A 17,800-nucleotide genomic window follows, 5' to 3' on the forward strand; every position below is an offset into this window, starting at 1 on the left:
TAATGCCCCCCCACTCTCTCCCTCCTCTCCTTATATATAAAGCTTATAGAATAGTCTGTTTTCCTATGACCTTTCTGTCCTACCATCCTCCTCCTGTGTCTACATTTTAAATGTGAAGAAGTCAGTTCAGCTGCAGAATTGCTCCAGGCTTCGTGTTCTCTTCCTGGAAAAACTGGGGGAGGAAGAAGCATTTGCATCTGCCAAAATGTCAGTCTTGTACAATGACATTAGATTTCATCTTCTAAGCACGTGGGAAAATGACAAAGGGAAAGCAGGTGCCTAAGTGCGAGATTGAAGTGGAAGCCTGGGTAAAGAGGAATACTTTGCTAACCAGGTGCCAAAGCAGAAGCTTTTATGGAGTTGGTGGCCTGCTTGTCGTGGATACAGATCTTTCCTATGATGTGTTGGGTCTGGTCTGCTTTCCAGTGCTTCACATACTTTCCTCACAGGTGAGATGCTACGCAGAGAGTTGGGGCTGTGAGATGCCTCACGTGAGAAGTGGGCCTGAGGATAGTGGTTGGCAGAGGCTAGCAACTGTGAACACAAAGAGAGAGAGGAAGCAGGACTGGCCATGGCGAGCCTTAGGTCACAGTGCCAATCTGCTGGTCTCTGCCAAGCCAATGAGGAGCTCCAGAGAAAAGCTTATCTGCTAGAGGAAGCACTGGGCAGAAGTGGCCAGACTGTAGCACCCACGGCATGTAGCCACTGGTGGGAGACTGCCAAGCAGATGTTAGTTTCATTCCAAAATCTGTGGACTTACAGCTGTTCACCTGCTGGAGGGGTTTCCAGGCGCTATACCCCCATGGCTTCCACTTTGTATTGAACTGTGTTCTAAACTCTTTCATGACATGAGACTTCAGTGCACACAATCTGGAATCAAATGGTCCAGGTGAATATATATATTTTCAACATTTACATCTGACATATATATCTGACATATATATTCTACCTATCTATCTATCATCTATCTATCTATCTACATATACATACACACACATATATATGTATATACACACAGAGTCTTACTTTATAGCCCAGGCTGGCCTCAGGCTCTCATCAATGAGCCTGCCTCAGCTTCCAAGTACCGAGATAACAGTGTAAACCATCATGCCTGTCTAGATGGTCTAGGTGGGAATCCCAGTTCCTACACTTGCTCGCTGTGTGACCTTAGACAGCTCTCACACCCTGCTGTGCCTCATATGCCTCATGTATTGGAGACAAAATTAGGTGTAATTTTTTGGAATTAGCGTACTGCAGGCAGAAGAATTCGATACATAGGGTAAGCAGACCATAAATACATTCATTATTGTTACTGATCTATCAAATGTCAGTTCTGCGCCAGTCCTCTTTGTTAGAGTATCTGTCAAGTAATGTTACAATTCGACTTTTATGGAAAGCCTATCTGAGAGACTGGGAGACTCTAGTTAATTCCCTGATTACCAGCCCAGTGGCAGGGCTTTGGTCCACTGCTTGGAGCTTGTTTTGTGAGCAAACTTTGTTGTTTCTGTGTTTTCTGGTTCTTTCCGACCTCAGCACAGATCTCCAGAGGCTTCTGCAAAGTGCAGCCTCTCAGCTCTAAATGTCAGCCTTCCATTTACTGACGTGTCGAGGTGGAACAAGGGAACGCTTCATGCAAGTGTGAGCAGTTAGGCCCACATGCAGCATTTTGAGGAACTGTGAAGAAATAGCTTAAAAAAAAAGAAGTCCTCTAAAGGTCTCCAGAGAGATTATTTTTATTTATTATATTTATTTACCCAACATGTAGGGTCTCAGGTGGTATTCAAAATGCTTTATAAATATCAGTTTAATTTATCCCTTACAACACCTTTATTTTGTAAGTGCTTAACGTAAATTTTAACAATATCCTCAATTGGGAGGGTAAGATCTCTATGTGGTCTAGACTGACCTTGAACTTGTGATCTGTTTTGCCTTGGTTTTTCAAGAACACCTTTATTTTACAGTCATGGTAACTGATGTCCAGTGAAGCTGATAACTTTACCAAGGACAGAAATTTGTAAGAAGCAGAACTGGACTTGATAAGTCTCCAGAGTTCATGATCTTTAGCATACACACACACACACACACACACCCTGCTTCTCCTAGGTTAACTCTTCTCTTTCAGTTACATCCCCTGCCTCCAATTGCCCTACTGTGAGGACCTCTTGGAGAAGCAATGTCTGAGAGGAAGTCTCTGATCATTCTGGGGCTGGGGATTCCTCTAATCTGCAGTGGAGGGGGGTCCTTCATTGTGGTTCAGTGTTTCTTACTTTGGATTTCCCTCCCTAAATTTCATAGTATGTATGTGGAGGTCAGAGGAAAACTGTAGAGTTGATTGTCTCCTTCCTGTTTGAGTTCTGGGGATCAAGCTCAGATCGCCAGGTTTGTGCAGCAAACTCCTGTACTCTCTCGGAGCCACCTTGCCGGCTCCTTACTCTGAATTGTCCATTATGCTCGAGTCTATCTGAAATGTTACTGGTTCCTTGGATCCAGTGTGCCAATTGCTTGCTAAAATCTATAGGACAAGTTTCCAAACTGCCTCTAAGGGCAACAGTAATAGTAATAACCTTTAACTAGCAAGCTGGTGAATCTCTAGGTGATACAAGATTTTGTATTTAGAAATATCCCTTGTATTGTTTTATCACATTTCCTATCTTATCTATTTATTTGGGGGACTGAATCTTGCTATAGAGCTCAGGTAACCTCAAACTTGGTATCTAGTTTATCTGGCTTTGAACCCAGGCCTCCTCTGCCAGCTCCCCATGTACATCATCACGTCCATTTTGTTTTAAGTTTATCATTTCTTGATTTCCTGGCTATTGATCTCTTTAAACCTTTTCTCAAGTGCATGTGGACATTGTATGTGTTTCTGTATTTTGCCTTTGACATGTAGATAGAATACATGACAAGTTTCACATGGCATAATAAGGCATTTGATTTTCACATTAGGCTGTCCTGACTTAGAGGAAAGCTTGGGAATGTTCATGTTCTAAAAAGAAGATAGGTCAGGGGACAGCTGTGGTAGAGAAGGCGCTTGGTGTGTACAAAGCTGAACTGCCACAAAACACCTAAGCCAACACACACCAAGAGGAAGAAAAAGAAGAAAAGGGTGGAAATTCCTACAAAGAGAGATGCAAAGATGTGGAATCAGCTAAACCAAATCAGGTTAAATACCCCTAAACCAAATCAGGTTAAATACCCGCAAATGGGGAGTTGGACAATAGGAATTCTAACCCCAACTTTTCCATAAATGTTGGAAAAGTTGGCATTGGACAAGACAGCGTTTGATTTGTCTGGGCCTTCATTTGTGTTTTTCATTTTTAAATGATCATTTCAACACCAATTTTGAGAGAGAGTAATGGCAGACATCCCAGAGGGGGTGAGCTAAAGCAATATTTATTTTATCTATTCCCACTTTCCCTTTCCTCATTATTAAGCCATTTGTGTGCTCTGGACTAATCAATGCAAGACAGACTGCCCCGTAGTCTCATTTACAAGAAATAAAGTAGATGGAAAATTACTGAAGGGATTTTATAGAAGACAGTGATTATAATCATGTCACTACCAATGTCACTCCCATCCCAGCTTTAGAGAGCATTCATTCAGGTGACACCAGGTGGGCATTATATTGATCTAACTGGGTTCACCTGGTCATCTTTTGCACCACAGCAATGGGAATTGTGTCATTATTCATCGGCTGTCTTCCTCGCCATATCTTCTCTGACACTGTCAACAATGGAATGGATCTATTCATAAGCTGATGCTATTTCTTATTTTAGAAATAAAGCCATACATATAAAAAGGAAAAGAATGCCACTCTCAAACTTAAGCTTACCAGCCTTAGCAGATGTCAAGTGAGACAGTATGCTAGTGCTACAATAACACTTTATTAATGAATTCTTTTAGTCAATCAATATTTTTTGGGTACCTTTTATGTTACCTGGCACTATACCGAGGGTTAGGACGAGTACATGGCAACAAAGAGGCATTTTGAGTGTACTGGGGACTGTGGTGGTTAATGTTGTTAGCTTGACAGGTAATGAGAATTACTGAGGTGACCATCCTCAGGGTTTACCTATGAGAGATTATCTAGATGACATTAATTCGGTCTAGGAAGACTCCCCTTCACTATGGGTGCTAGCATTTCATAGGCCAAGGGCCTGGACTTATTAAAAAGGAGAAAGTGAGCTGAGCATTCATTACTTTTTGCCTCATGACTATGGACCCAAACGTTACCAGCTGCTTCAAACTCCGGTGGCCATGCCTTCTCCATCATGATGGGCTGTCCCTTGAACTGTGAGCCATAATAAAGCCTGATTTTCTTAAGTTGTTTTAGCTAGGATAGTTTATCACAATAACAGAAATAGTAAGTAACACAGAGATTCATATGATAAGAATAAAATATCACACAGACATGTAAACTAGCACATATCATAAAGAAAAGTGGACACAATTATAAGAATGAGTACTTGCTTGGGCCTGCTTACCAGTTCCACAATAATGCATGCACTATCTTCCAGAATCATATTAATGGGTGTGCTTGTCTGTATGTGACTTCCTCTGTAATGTTTTAAAGTTGATCTTTGTATTACTTTCCAGACGCCATTATATGGAGATGCTACAACTTATTTCTTTACTCTGCAATGGTTGTATGGATTATTGACATTTTCACTGTTATAGATTGCCTTGGTCAGTTTTTGCTGCTTTTGTCAAAATACCTGAGAGGGTAACCTAAGAAGGGAAAGGCTTATTGTGCTTATGAATTCAGAAGGTTCAGCCCATCATGGTAGGAAGTATGTGGCTGCACAGATTCCTATTATAGCACCAGAAAATGGGGAATAGGCAATACAGGAAGGAGCCAAGGCAAAATCAAGTCCTCACTGACAATCTCCAGAGATCTGTTTCCTCCAACTGGGCCTGCACTTCCTGCCTTTCACCACTTCCCCATAATGCCATTGAGATATGAGCCCACCTTGGCATTTAGCCACTGATTAGATTTAATTAGATTTAACTACTCCTGGAAATGCCACAGACACACTCAAGTTGACCGTCAAGATCAACCATGGGTAAAGTCACTATGAGCATTCATGGACAAGTCTTTGTATCAATGCACACTCACTACATGAATGTATGAAATTCTTAAACAATAAAAACATTTTAATTGGACAATAATATATTTCTATTTTTTATTCTAATTGTCCGTGTTTTCAGTTTTCTATGTTTAATATCTAAATATATTTAAAAACCCAAACATTATTTTTGTTTAAAAGATCATTTATCTTTTTTACATATTTAAAATTGAGAAACAAAATTCTTGGACTTTTGATTCTCAAGAAATCTAGAGATTCTGTCCTTTTTCTTCAAATATACATGATAAATTGCTTGGTATTTTTCCTTATTTACTCGGCCTAGGTTGTTGGTTTGTGTGTGTGTGTGTGTGTGTGTGTGTGTGTGTGTGTGTGTGTGTGTGTGTTTGGCTCTTTTTCTTTGTTTCATTTTAAATACATTTCCATTGTGTGGCCAAGTTCACTAATATTTCCTTCTGAATGTCTAATTTTCTAATCTGATATTAAACTTATCTAAAAAACTTATCTAAAATGTTCATTTTAGATATTCATATTTGAACTCTTCCCTGGATTCTTTTTAACATGGTCCATGTATCTGCTCTTACATCCGTGTTGTTCTTTAGATCCCTAAACATGTTAAAACATGTTAAAATACCTATAATAGTTTTCTAATTACATTATTCTTTTCTTCTCCTCCCTTCCCCTCACCGTTTCTTTTAATCTTTTTTTTTTTTTTTTTTTTTTGGTTTTTCGAGACAGGGTTCCTGATTTGCTTTTTGTTTGTTTGTTTAGTTTTGAGACAGAATCTGACTATGTAGCCCAAACTAGCCTCAAACTCATTATCTTGGTGACTTGGCCAGTTGAGTGTAGGGATGACAGGAATGTGTCACCATCATCAGCCATCTCTGTCGTTATGAGTATCTGTCCTGCAACTGATCTCCTCCCTTCCATTTGAGCTACTTTCATGGTTTGAGTAAGAATGGACCCATAGGCCCATGTTTTTGAATGCGTAGTCATCAGGGAGTGGCACTATTTGCAGGTGAGTTCTTGCTGAGGTAGGTATGTCCTTGTTGGAGGAGGTGTGTCACTGGGAGTGGACTTTGAGGTTTCAAGGGCCTAAACAAGGCCCAGTGTCTCTCTTTTCCTGTTTCCTGCCAATTTGGATGTAGAACTCTCAGCTACCTATCAAGTACCATGCCTGCCTGCATGCTGCCATGCTTCCCACCATGATATAATGGACTCAACCTCTGAACTGTAAGCCAGCCCCAATTAAAGTTTTTCTTTGTAAGTGTTGCCTCTTTACAGCAATAGCCCTGAGTAAGACAGGCACTGTTTCTGGTATAGAAGACAAAGCAGATAGAATTCATTGATGAGAACTATCATCCTGTGGTCAGCTTATATATCCGTGCTCTCAGCTCTGTTCCTAGCACTGGACTCAGAGACCAAGTAGACCAGACGCTCCAGTTAATGGAAGGTCTTTAACTTGGGGGTGGGGGTATTTCTTGCAAGACAGGGTTTCTCTGTGTAGCCCTGGCTATCCTGGATCTCGCTGTGTAGACCAGACTGGCCTTAAACTCAGAGATCCTCCTGGCTCTGCCTCCCAAGTGCTGGGATTAAAGGTGTGCACCACCTCACCTAGCTTTGTACTATCTCTTCTGAAGGCGAAGCTCTTGTGCCTTTAGTTTGAACTGCATTGGATTCTATTTCAATTTGTCCTTGCTACAAGCACTGTCACATGCAGCACGTTCCCCACTCTTCTCATTCTGGGGAAAAGACAATCTTGGCAGCAACCTCGAGAGAGAGTTTCTAGTTTCGGTGATCTTTCTAAGAAAGGTGAAAACTGCTCACTCCCTAATAGTAGTCTTGACACATAGTAACCGGCGATGAAACAGGACAAGTGTTTGCTTTAGTAGCATAAAGCATAACAAATAGAAATAATAACGAAAGATGTGTGTTCGATGGATGTAAAGCAAAGCTTCCCCCAAATCCAAAGAGCCATGGGATAGGAAGAAAGATGAAACTCCCTTTCCGTAGGCATGCTTCTTTTCTGTCTCCGACTGTCTCCTTGACTTTTATTTGACCCACTTCAGTTTCTGACAAGATGTGCTAGTACTTAGCTTATGAAACACGTTAATAGGAACATTTACAGATTCTATTAAGAGACTTCCCCATTTCCAGCTGGTTAAAAAAAATACAGCAATATGGCCAAGCAGATGGCTGTGTCTGTGAAGTCCTTGCCTTGTGAGCATGAGGACCCAGGTGTGGAGCTCTGGAACCCACATAAAATGCCAGCAGTGTGAGCCATAACCCCAGCATTAATGAAATGGGAGGCAGACTCAGGTGGAGCTCTGGAAGCTGTGGGCCTCTAGCTCCACCTACTTCGTGAAGCACCAGGCTAGTGAGAGGATCCCTCTCGAAGATGGAAGGTGCTGGTTACCTGAGGACCGACACCTGCGATTAGTTGTCTTCTGACCTCCCCAAGTGTGTCAGGCTTGCTGGCACCTATACCCATGTCCCTCTGCCTGCCGAATCAAAACGTGATAGCCCCTCCTAGGCATGATAAGGGTTAATGAATTTCAGTGAACCAATCAATTTTGAGTCCTTATTTGTTTATTTGCCTCTGTTTTCCTCCCATCCCCTGCTTTTTTGGTAGATCTGTAGTATGTTGTTTCAGAGAAATTTCCTGCTTGAAGAATAGAGGTCTCATAAGATGAACTCACTCAGAGCCATGAGACTATTTTCCTATTTTCCTTTAAGCATTGTTCAAAGAAACCAATTATCTTTGGAGAGCTGGGAGATTTTTCAGTGACCTCTCAGGATGAATTTGCAGTAGCTTCATGGGAAGAGTTTTGATTGCTAAGCTATACTCTTCTAATTTTTTTATTTAAGTAATTGCCTGTAGAATATTAAGACATGATTCATTTCAAAACATTGCAGCAGCTGCCCCTTGGCTAGCTGCAACCTTGTGTGAGAGCTGGATGGTGCTTTTCACATTTATTGGCTTGATTTGTTTGGTGTGCTTCTGAAACGGTAGAGTCAAAAGGAGACATACCAATATTTGGACATAAGTTCAACACGATAGCTCGTTGTCTGTCACCACAGTCCGGAGAAAGGTCAGCTGTGGGAAAGGAGATGCTATTTTCAACAAGCTTGTTCTTCCTGATTATGTTAGATGATGGGAGCTCAGAGCAGTGTTGGGGTGGCCTTCGGAGGGACACATGGCGAGATGCTGGAAAAGCAGAGGCTGTCAGATTTGGGAAGAACAAGGGGCCTTTAGATTATTCCCTGGCATTCTTTCCCCAGTGATTATTTGGTTATCAGACCAGAACACCACAGGAACGTGAGGGAGATAAGGGAGGGGTGGACAGTGAGAGTAGTTGGAATGCATTAATGTGTGAAATTGTCAAAGAACAAATTTAACAAATAAAAAAGAAGTGTGCAAGCGAGAGTGTTACAAATAAAACGAACAAACAGAACAGAAAAGGGCCACTTGATTTTTCAAACTGTAAGTGGGAAGGGCAGAGTATAAAAAGTTGAAGCAATAAATTAATTCAACACTTGAAAAGATGTCAAATGAAAAGTGCTTACCAAGTGAGTGTAGCCTGAGCATTACCATGTTATTCCAATCCAGTCATTTGTGAGGGAGTGGAAAGTTCACACACACACACACACACACACACACACACACACACACACAGGCATAGACACGGGGCAGGGGGAGGGGGGAGAGAGAGAGAGAGAGAGAGAGAGAGAGAGAGAGAGAGAGAGAGAGAGAGAGAGACTTGTTTGGTTTCAGTGTTCAGAGCTATTGCACACCTCGTTTTCCCAGGAGCCTGCAGGCCCATGAAGAATCCTTTTGAAATAATTAACCTGATAAGGTTTCCCTACGGTATGTGTTCTTCCTGGAATTAACACCTTACTTTGGCTACAGTTTCCCAGCATTTTTCTTTCCGTGCCATATTCAAATCAGAATAAAGATAAGACAGTCATGACCAGTCAATAAAGGGAAGCCACCTCTTAAGTAAGAAAAGCAAAGGGAGCCATATGGGTTCTCTGTAGAACAAGAACTCCATACTGCACGTTTGCCTCTGTCAAGTTCATAGACTGTTCTCCAACCACTCCCTCTGTTTTCTCCTTGACCTAAGGGTCACCTAAATGAGCCTGGCTTCCGCTTCCTTCCTTCATCCCTTCCTTCGCTCCTTCACCCCCTCTTCTTCTCTTCATCCTTCTCCCTCTCCCTCTCCTTTTTCATTTCCAAGTATAAAATTGGGGAAATTCTTTGTGGTTTATTTATTCCTTATGATTTTTCTAGTTTTTCTTATAGTGTGCTTAGAGATGGTCTGTAACATTTTAACCTTTTGAAATAGCCGAGATTTTTACTGTTGCCTAATATTTAAGTGTTTTCATAAATAGTCTGGAGTAGTAGACTGATTTATGGGACTTTATATATATTTGGCTTTGGAAAGTGATTAAGATGATTTTAGTTTTTGTTTTTATATTTCATTATCCAGGAATGAGATTATGATGTTAATATTTTCATATCTATAGTAATTAGTTTCTAGAATTTAGAATAGAGTTTTGTTATTGATTATTTGGTACATGTCTACAATAAAAATGCTTATTGCAAATTATATATTTCAAACAAAAATAGCTGCTACACTTAATGCTTCCTCTCTTGATTTGTACTTTGATGTTTATATTGTATGTAACCTATGAGTTTATTTTTCTTTCTTTTTTAAAATGAATATTGACTTATCATACATTTATTTTACTACTTATCTTTATCCAGAGTCATTTGATTTTGAAAATGCATCTCTTATTGACAGTATATAGGCCAGGCGGTGGTGGCGCACGCCTTTAATCCCAGCACTCGGGAGGCAGAGGCAGGCGGATCTCTGTGAGTTCGAGGCCAGCCTGGGCTACCAAGTGAGTTCCAGGAAAGGCGCAAAACTACACAGAGAAACCCTGTCTCGAAAAACAAAAACAAAAACAAAACAAAACAAAAAAGACAGTATATAGCTGGACTTTGCTTCAGAACCAATGAGTCTTTTTGACTTTTTTCTTTAATGGGTGAGATTATTCCCTTTATATTTGTTTTTGTAGCTGGGGTGATTTGGCTATGAATGTCCCCTATAGGCTCCTGTATTTGAACAGTTGATTTCTAGTTTGTGGTGCTATGTGGGGAGGCCTAGGAATGGCCTTGCTGGACTAGATAAGCTGCTGGGAGCCCTGAGATTTCAAAGCCCAGCCCTTCCTGATGTTTACTCTCCGTTTCGTGCTTGCAGTTGAAGATGTGACTGCTCTGCTTCCCGTAACTGTTGTTGTGTGCTGCCATGCCGTCCCCACCAAAATGAACTCAAACTTCCTGGAACCATAAACGAAAATCAAAGTGTCCTTCAGGAAATTGCTTCGGTCATGGTGTTTCATCACAGCAGCAGAAACGTAACTAATATAATAATATATGTTTATCTTTCCCGTCATTTCCTTTTGTTTTCTGCCAGTTCTTTACTGCAATTATGTCTTGCTGTGTGTATATAGTCTATTTTTCTTTAGTTTGATTTATTTTGTAGTTTTGTAGATGGAAGCCAATGTTTGTTTCACTATCGATTTAGAAGATCTGTAGGTTCAAATATTCTGAAATTGTTCCTATGAGCTAACGGCTACCACCTACAAAAGAGAAGATTCTGAAATTGTTCCTATGAGCTAATGGTCACCACCTACAAAAGAGAAGATTCTGAAATTGTTCCTATGAGCTAATAGTCACCACCTATGAAAGGGAAGAGTTGACACCAACATTTCTTCCCATTTCTTAGAGGTTCTTAAACATGCATTTGGGAATTTTTCTTTATCATTACTGAAAACTTAAGCTATTATTCTCTTAAAATGCACTATATTTTTTCTTTCAGGGATTGTATTTGCTTTTATTTTACAACCTTTTTTATAAGTCATCTGGCTTTGATTAGGGGTGCTCATTTGTGTTTCGGAGACTTTCACATAACTGCACCCCCCTCTGGAACTTCTTTGTTGGCATCTCCTGTTTGCCGATAGAACTCTATAATCATAGTAACATCCCATTAAAGGTGAAGTAATTTTATTATCTTTGAACATTTACTATTTCAGAGAAGATGTGTAGCCCAGCCCTGTGCAAGGGGTGTGTGTGTGTGTCTCTCTCTCTCTCTGTGTGTGTGTGTGTGTGTGTGTGTGTGTGTGTGTTACAGATACTTGAGTCTGAATTGTTGGATTATAACAATTTGACCATTCAGTAGTTGAGTAAAGTAGGAGGGAGCTAAGCTTACATACATGTCAGGAAGGAAGGCAGAAGGAATCTGAAAATTTGTCACAGAAATTGTGTTTTTCTAAAATTATTGTATCATAGGACAGAATTTTTTTTTTTTTTTTTTTGGTTTTTCGAGACAGGGTTTCTCTGTGTAGCTTTGCGCCTTTCCTGAAACTCGCTTTGGAGACCAGGCTGGCCTCGAACTCACAGAGATCCGCCTGGCTCTGCCTCCCGAGTGCTGGGATTAAAGGCGTGCGCCACCACCGCCCGGCTAGAATTTTTTTTTTTTTAAATCTGGTTTCCTGTAACATTTATTCTAAGGATGCAGAATGGATGTAGCTTAGAATCTTCTCTATGACTTTGACTTGCCCAAACAGAAGTGCCTTGGCATTGTAACGGGCAATCCATCCAATTTGGGAGTTTATTGTAATATAATAATGGCCAAGTAAGTAGGTCAAAGTCTAGGTGGAGGAAACTTGGAGCCCAGAGCTTTGTAGTGACCCATTTCCAATGTATACTCTCAATAACGAAAGTATTTCTGTGGAGGATGGCCTCCTTCTTGCTCACGGCTCTTCCTTTCAAAGTAGGACTGAATTTCTCCCCTCTCCTGTTTTAGAAAAGCAATCTTCTATCAGTCAGTGTGACTCTATCCTGTTACAGCTGACAAGGGCAGGTGGCCAGCTTAATTCCTACAAAGTTTCCAAGAGACCCAGAGGATTGCTTTTACTGCCCAGCGCCAACACCTTTGAAACTGAGACCTGCCCGGTGCACACCTTCATACCTTATCCTCACCTCCTTACACGGATGGCTGATGAACTTTGTTCAGCCATGCCCAGCGTCTTGTGGTTTTGCACGATTTCCAGGATAATAAAACTGGGTGTCTCTCTGCGAGGTCTTTTGAACTTTTTCCTCCTTTATTTCCTGGGTCAGATCTTCTTCCCAGTAGGTAAGGTGTTGGAAATGACTTATAGGTAGTACTGGGAATCTGTTACAGTACTCTACTTCCTTTCTGATTTTGTCTATTTGGGGGAGAGATTTGAAACAGACTCATCGCTTCTTTAAATGTCCAAAGATTAGAGAGAACTTGTCATAAATTATAAGTTTTACATTCCGGTTCCATCCTAAGAATCAGCGGTGCGGCGGCCCCTTGAGAAGTGTTCTATGCCAATTCCCTTCTAGATCACTGTAATACATGGTTCAGCTGGTTCAACTTGCTGTTGATCATACAGACATCCCTCGGACTCCTTCTCCTCCCGAGATAAAAGTGTTCCTTTTCTAAGTCCTACTGTCCCTTCTGTTCTAAACACAGCAGCTCTTGGTCAGGATAGTGAACCTGGAGGAGGAAAGGAGAGCTACTGTAGTAAGTAACCTGTCTGGTGGCTGACAGAGGAAGTGACTGTCCCCTGTCCTTGGTTACAGGGCTCGGGCCATGCCTCTTAATCTCTTAGAGACTCAATGTCTTTTGTAGATTGTTTAGAAAAATTCCTTCTTCCTGGCTTTTCTATGTCCTTGAGGGTACTATTTGGTGTCTTTCTCCATGAATCATGTAATAAATAGCCATTAAAAGCCAGTAGATATCAAGTATAATTGGAAAGGTAAATCTACTGCGAATAATATATAACACAAAGGCAAACATAAAGGATTTTTGGATGACCCTCACTGCTGTCATTGCTAGTTTGGCTGATGGCCCTGACGCTGTTGACACCGGAGACACTACAACTGCAATTCCTTACGCACTATGTTCTCACTAATGCTCTCATGCACACAGTTCCATTTCAGCTGCTTTCAACATGACACCTTAGCTGCCTTTACAAGTAGTAGCTCTAAATCATCCCATCAAATAAGTTTCAGGTTTTGAACGTTATCTACGTATGTCATCTTTTTTTTTTTTCAAGACAGGGTTTCTCTGTGTAGCTTTGTGCCTTTCCTGGAACTCACTCTGTAGCCCAGGCTGGCCTCGAACTCACAGAGATCCACCTGGCTCTGCCTCCTGAGTGCTGGGATTAAAGGCATGCGCCACCACCGCCCAGCTGTATGTCAACTTTTGAAAACATGTTTTGAAAATGTGTATGTGTGTGCTTGCATGGTTTTAGGGTACCGTGTACATGACATCTTTGTGAGGCCAGAAGAGAGCATCAGATCCCCTGAGAGCTGGAGTTACAGATGGTTGTGAGGTGCCCCAAGGGTGCTGGGAACTGGACCCAGGAACTCCGCCAGAGCAGTGCTGAGCCATCTCCCCAGCCCCAGAAAGCAGCCTCCCCCGACAATAAAAATGTGCTTCCTAATTTACCTTGTAAGGAATTAAAGTGCTGTCTTTATTTGGGATATTTCCGTTTCCTTCTGACATTTAGTAAGCCGTTAGAGAAAACTGATGCATGTAGCCCGCTGTCTTTTACATCAGTTATTTAGTGAGTTGAACGAGAATACATTAAATTTATTTTTAGAATGTTCTTTCTTATAAGCGCATCATACACGTCATAGGCTTAGCAGTCTCACTAATGTGGGAAGTGAACTTGTCAGATATCAGTTCCTTTGCAGGGTCAGGCTTAATTGAAACACTGAGACGGGGATAGGGAGCCACTAAAGAAAACTCCAAGTGATTCAAGAAGTGGTATTTATAAACCTGAGTCAGCAGTGAATCAGCTCTCAAGCACCGGCTCCGGGGACTGCTTGGTAAGAGCAACAGTAGTGTAGTGTGAAACTGAAGCTGAGACACCCCCCCTCCCCCTCGGGCTTCTTGTTTGACATCCTGAGTGTTTGGCATTTGGAGCAAGCTAAACATTCAGCAAAGGCCCCTCTTCCTCTGGAATCATTTGTGTACCTCTCCAGAAGTTTGAGGAGTAGACGGTGACTCTGCTCAGTTGTTTTTCTCAGTGTTCAAAGCAGAAAAGACATCAACACTAAGTTCATTTAAATCCAAAGTTGGTGTCTCTTTGGGACTTTTGTTGTTGTTGTTGTTTTTTAAATGTCTTGAGGCAAAGTCTCATGTGGTCCAGCTTGGCCTCAAACTCTGTAGCTGAGGATGACCTTGGACTCCTAACTGTCCTCCTGTTACTCTTGAGTGACCATGTACCACAACAACTACGTTTATGGAATGTTGGGGATCAGACCCAGGGACATTGAGCATGCTAGATGAACACTTTGCCAACTGAGCTACATCCTCAGCTTCCATTAAAAAAAAACCATACTAAACCAATATTAGCTTTTGTTAGAGCTTCATACCTGAGGCATTTTAACTACCTGCTCTTGGTCTTACAAAATCTGTTTCACAAGAGGTGAATCTGAGGCTTGGAGAGGCGAAAGGGCTGCTGAAAATAACACAGCTACAAAGCAATTTTCAGTCATGACTCTGGTGTAGATACTTCCTGTCAGACAGACCCAGGTTTCCTACCCCAAATCCCAGTGGAAAGCAGTGGATTGTAGGTCTTAACTAAACCACCTCAAATAACTAAATGTCCACGCTCAACTTTGGTTTAAAGTGGATTCACTAACTTTCTAATTGGCAAAAGATAAAGATAACATTAAAAAATCATTTTAAAATGTTGGAGGCTCAAAGCACGATATACATGAAGATGGGCTCTGTCTTCTGGTGATCTGATACTGGTAAAATCATAACTTGACAGATTCAAGTCCAATTTGTCCCATTTGTGATGATTGCTAAATGTTTATCTGAGAATCTTTCCTTTGGAATGACATTGGATTAAAATGAAGTTTCCTCAGTGTAATATGTAGGGGACCATGAATGGAGGCTTACATTAACAGCTGGCCGTATGGGAATAGAATTCACCAGGATTTAAAGGGTGTTAGGAAGAACCAAGCTTAGTAATACTTGGCCAGATAGTATCTTTGTCTCACTTCCCACAGTGGGACTGCACAGTGCAGCCTCTGGCCCTCCTTCCTCTGTATGTCTGGCTCCTTGAATGACTTGACCACTGGTATTGGTGGCCAGAGTCCATCTGCAAAGAGAAAGAGGTGATTGCGGATACTGCATTATATCCTTTTAATTTAGGTAGTCTTTAGAACTTGAGAAAGAAAAACATGAGAACAACGGCCACTGTGTGTTTGAGTTCACAGAGTGGTTGTATCACATATTTTTATATACACTGATTTATTTGGGGCTCCTAGGTTTGTCAGGCTCTAGTTTTCTCAGGAAGGACGTTAAAAATTAAAAACGGGAGCTAGAGAGATGGCTCAGTAGTTAACAGGGCACATTACTCTCACTGAGGACCAGAATTCAGTTCCCAACACCCCGTGGCTCACAAATTACTGTAACTCAGGGAATCTTCTGATCTCCACAGGTCCCAGTGTTCACATGCACATACCCACATGCACAGAAACAAATATAGATATAGCAATAATAAATAATAATTGATAATAAATAATAATAAATGTTGAAAATTAAAAATGTATTTAATCTACCCTTAGGACCTAAAGATATACCATTTTAAAGCTAACAAGTAGAAAGGGATTATATTAATGTAAAAATAACCTTTAAGATGGACTGGATATAACATCAGAACCTCACTCTCCTGCATGTATCTCCATCTTTTTTCTCAGACTGAGGGGACCCTGCTGTGGATCAGTCTATGTAAGCCTGCCTGACAATCCCTGGATGTGTAGCACTCAGAGGCCAACTGAGTCCTAGAACCTCGGTTTACTTTCTGATCTGAGGGAAGTCTTGGGAAACTGCTTTAAGAACGCAGTAGTCCAAAGCAGAACCATGTAGATATTTCTCAAAACATTTTGTTGAAATAAGTATTTCCAAATTCACGGACTAATTCTAGGGAGTGCCTGAGGAGGATACGGAATTTGTCTAGGCCTCCCTTCAGGAACACGAAGTTCTTTATCTTCTTGCTGCATAGTTTTAGACAAAGTGGCTTCCTTCTGAGGGTCTGAAGTTCTCTCCTCATGAACCAAATGTTCTCCATGGTGGTCTGGGTGGGATCAACTCAGGGTGCATCAACAATGGCCAAACATCAACTTACTGAGGTCCTAGGCCTCCTCTGTATCCTCCCCACCTTAGCGGATTTACCTGGTTCCTAAGCACAGTGTGGTAAGACTGCCATCTCGGAAGACAAACACAAGAGCTTGGAATCTTTACAACTAGACTCACTCTCTAAAGGGATCCTTCTCCCATGGACGGTTGTAGTTGAGGGTCTGTAGCTCAATGTAAACCTGACCAACTCTATTGAACACAGTGTAAATCAACCCATAAAACAATGTTATGAAAGCTAACTTTGTGTTAACTTCTGAAAAGGTTCCTGATGGATTCTGCTTTGTGTGGTTAGCTTTTCAGCATTTGCAGCAAATTCCTGACCATTACATCCCTTTCACAGTCCTGCCTTTATGTTTCATAGTCTTCCTTGATGCACCCAATCTTCAATGGTGCGGTGGTTAAGGATGAAAACACGGACCCTTCTTTCCTGTTCCTTAATGTATTTTATCATTACCTGTTTTTCTTTTTCAACATTGAGAGAGGCACTTTCGTGGTGTATTGAAAACAAGACATACCTGAATTTGAAGTCCAGTTTGAAAATCAATGGGGTGGTAGATGGGAGGGGTGGTAAAAGAGGGAGTATGGGGAGTGATAATTCCCACTAAAGATCTTTGAAAATGGCACATTTCATACTACTGTAGAAGCTTCATCATATACATGTATGTTTGTGTGTAAAAGAAGTGTAAAGTGTTTAAATGGAGTTACCTTATAATGCTACAATGTGGGGGCAGGGGAGGCAAAGACACCATAAGGTATTAAATAAAAAGCCTGAGGATAGGAATGAATTATTTTCTCCCAAGTTGTGGATCAATGGAGTCCCATAGACTCCCTAGATATTATAGGCTATTGCCATTATCTTGGTTACCTTCCAGAAACTAATAATAAGACCCTACTGCTGAAAACGTCACAGACATGAACCACAGAACTTGGGGAAATCAAACTGATAATAACCTGAAACTTCTTCCCTACTGCCTAGCCTTCATAGAGCTGGAAGGTTCTATGCAGGCTCCTGTGGGATAAGAATAAGAGTAATCAATATTACCCAGCTGTGAACCATGGGTGCCACAAGAATGGGAGGCCTGGCAAGGTGTGCCCCCTTCAGCCACAGTAGCATGAAGTAACAAACCACATTCTGATTAGATTTAAAGCCCACTCTGCAAGAAGGGACTAATGCCTGGTATTGTTAACTGGGCTAAAAACCAGTGTCTGCCTAAGTCATAGGCCATAAGTTACAACCTAGTACTACCAGTCCTCTAAAAGGACATAGTAAGAAACTGGTCTCCAGGTTCTTATCTCTGTACCTTTAGATAAGACCAGTTCCTAGTCTCCATCAGAGAAACTTCTCTTTCAGTGGTGGTGGTTAATACAGAGACTCACCATTTGTCACTGTTTGGAGAATAAGTCAACGCGCAGAGAATAAGAGGCTGGGAAGTGTGCTGCTCACAATGGGATCTCTTTATGCAT

General features: G+C 41.3%; 1 long non-coding RNA gene across 1 annotated transcript in view; it reads left to right on the forward strand.

Moving 5' to 3' along the window:
• Positions 1-337: 337 nt before the first annotated feature.
• LOC128124139 (uncharacterized) overlaps positions 338-17,800 on the forward strand; it is a 56,729-nt gene continuing 39,266 nt past the window's right edge. The window contains exons 1-2 of the long non-coding RNA XR_008222818.1: positions 338-449; positions 10,349-10,505. This is a non-coding gene — a long non-coding RNA (uncharacterized LOC128124139). The remainder of the gene's footprint in view (positions 450-10,348; positions 10,506-17,800) is intronic.

This window comes from Peromyscus californicus, unplaced genomic scaffold (genome assembly GCF_007827085.1).
Source record: "Peromyscus californicus insignis strain IS unplaced genomic scaffold, ASM782708v3 Scaffold_11__1_contigs__length_118956290, whole genome shotgun sequence".
Classification (NCBI taxonomy): domain Eukaryota; kingdom Metazoa; phylum Chordata; class Mammalia; order Rodentia; family Cricetidae; genus Peromyscus; species Peromyscus californicus.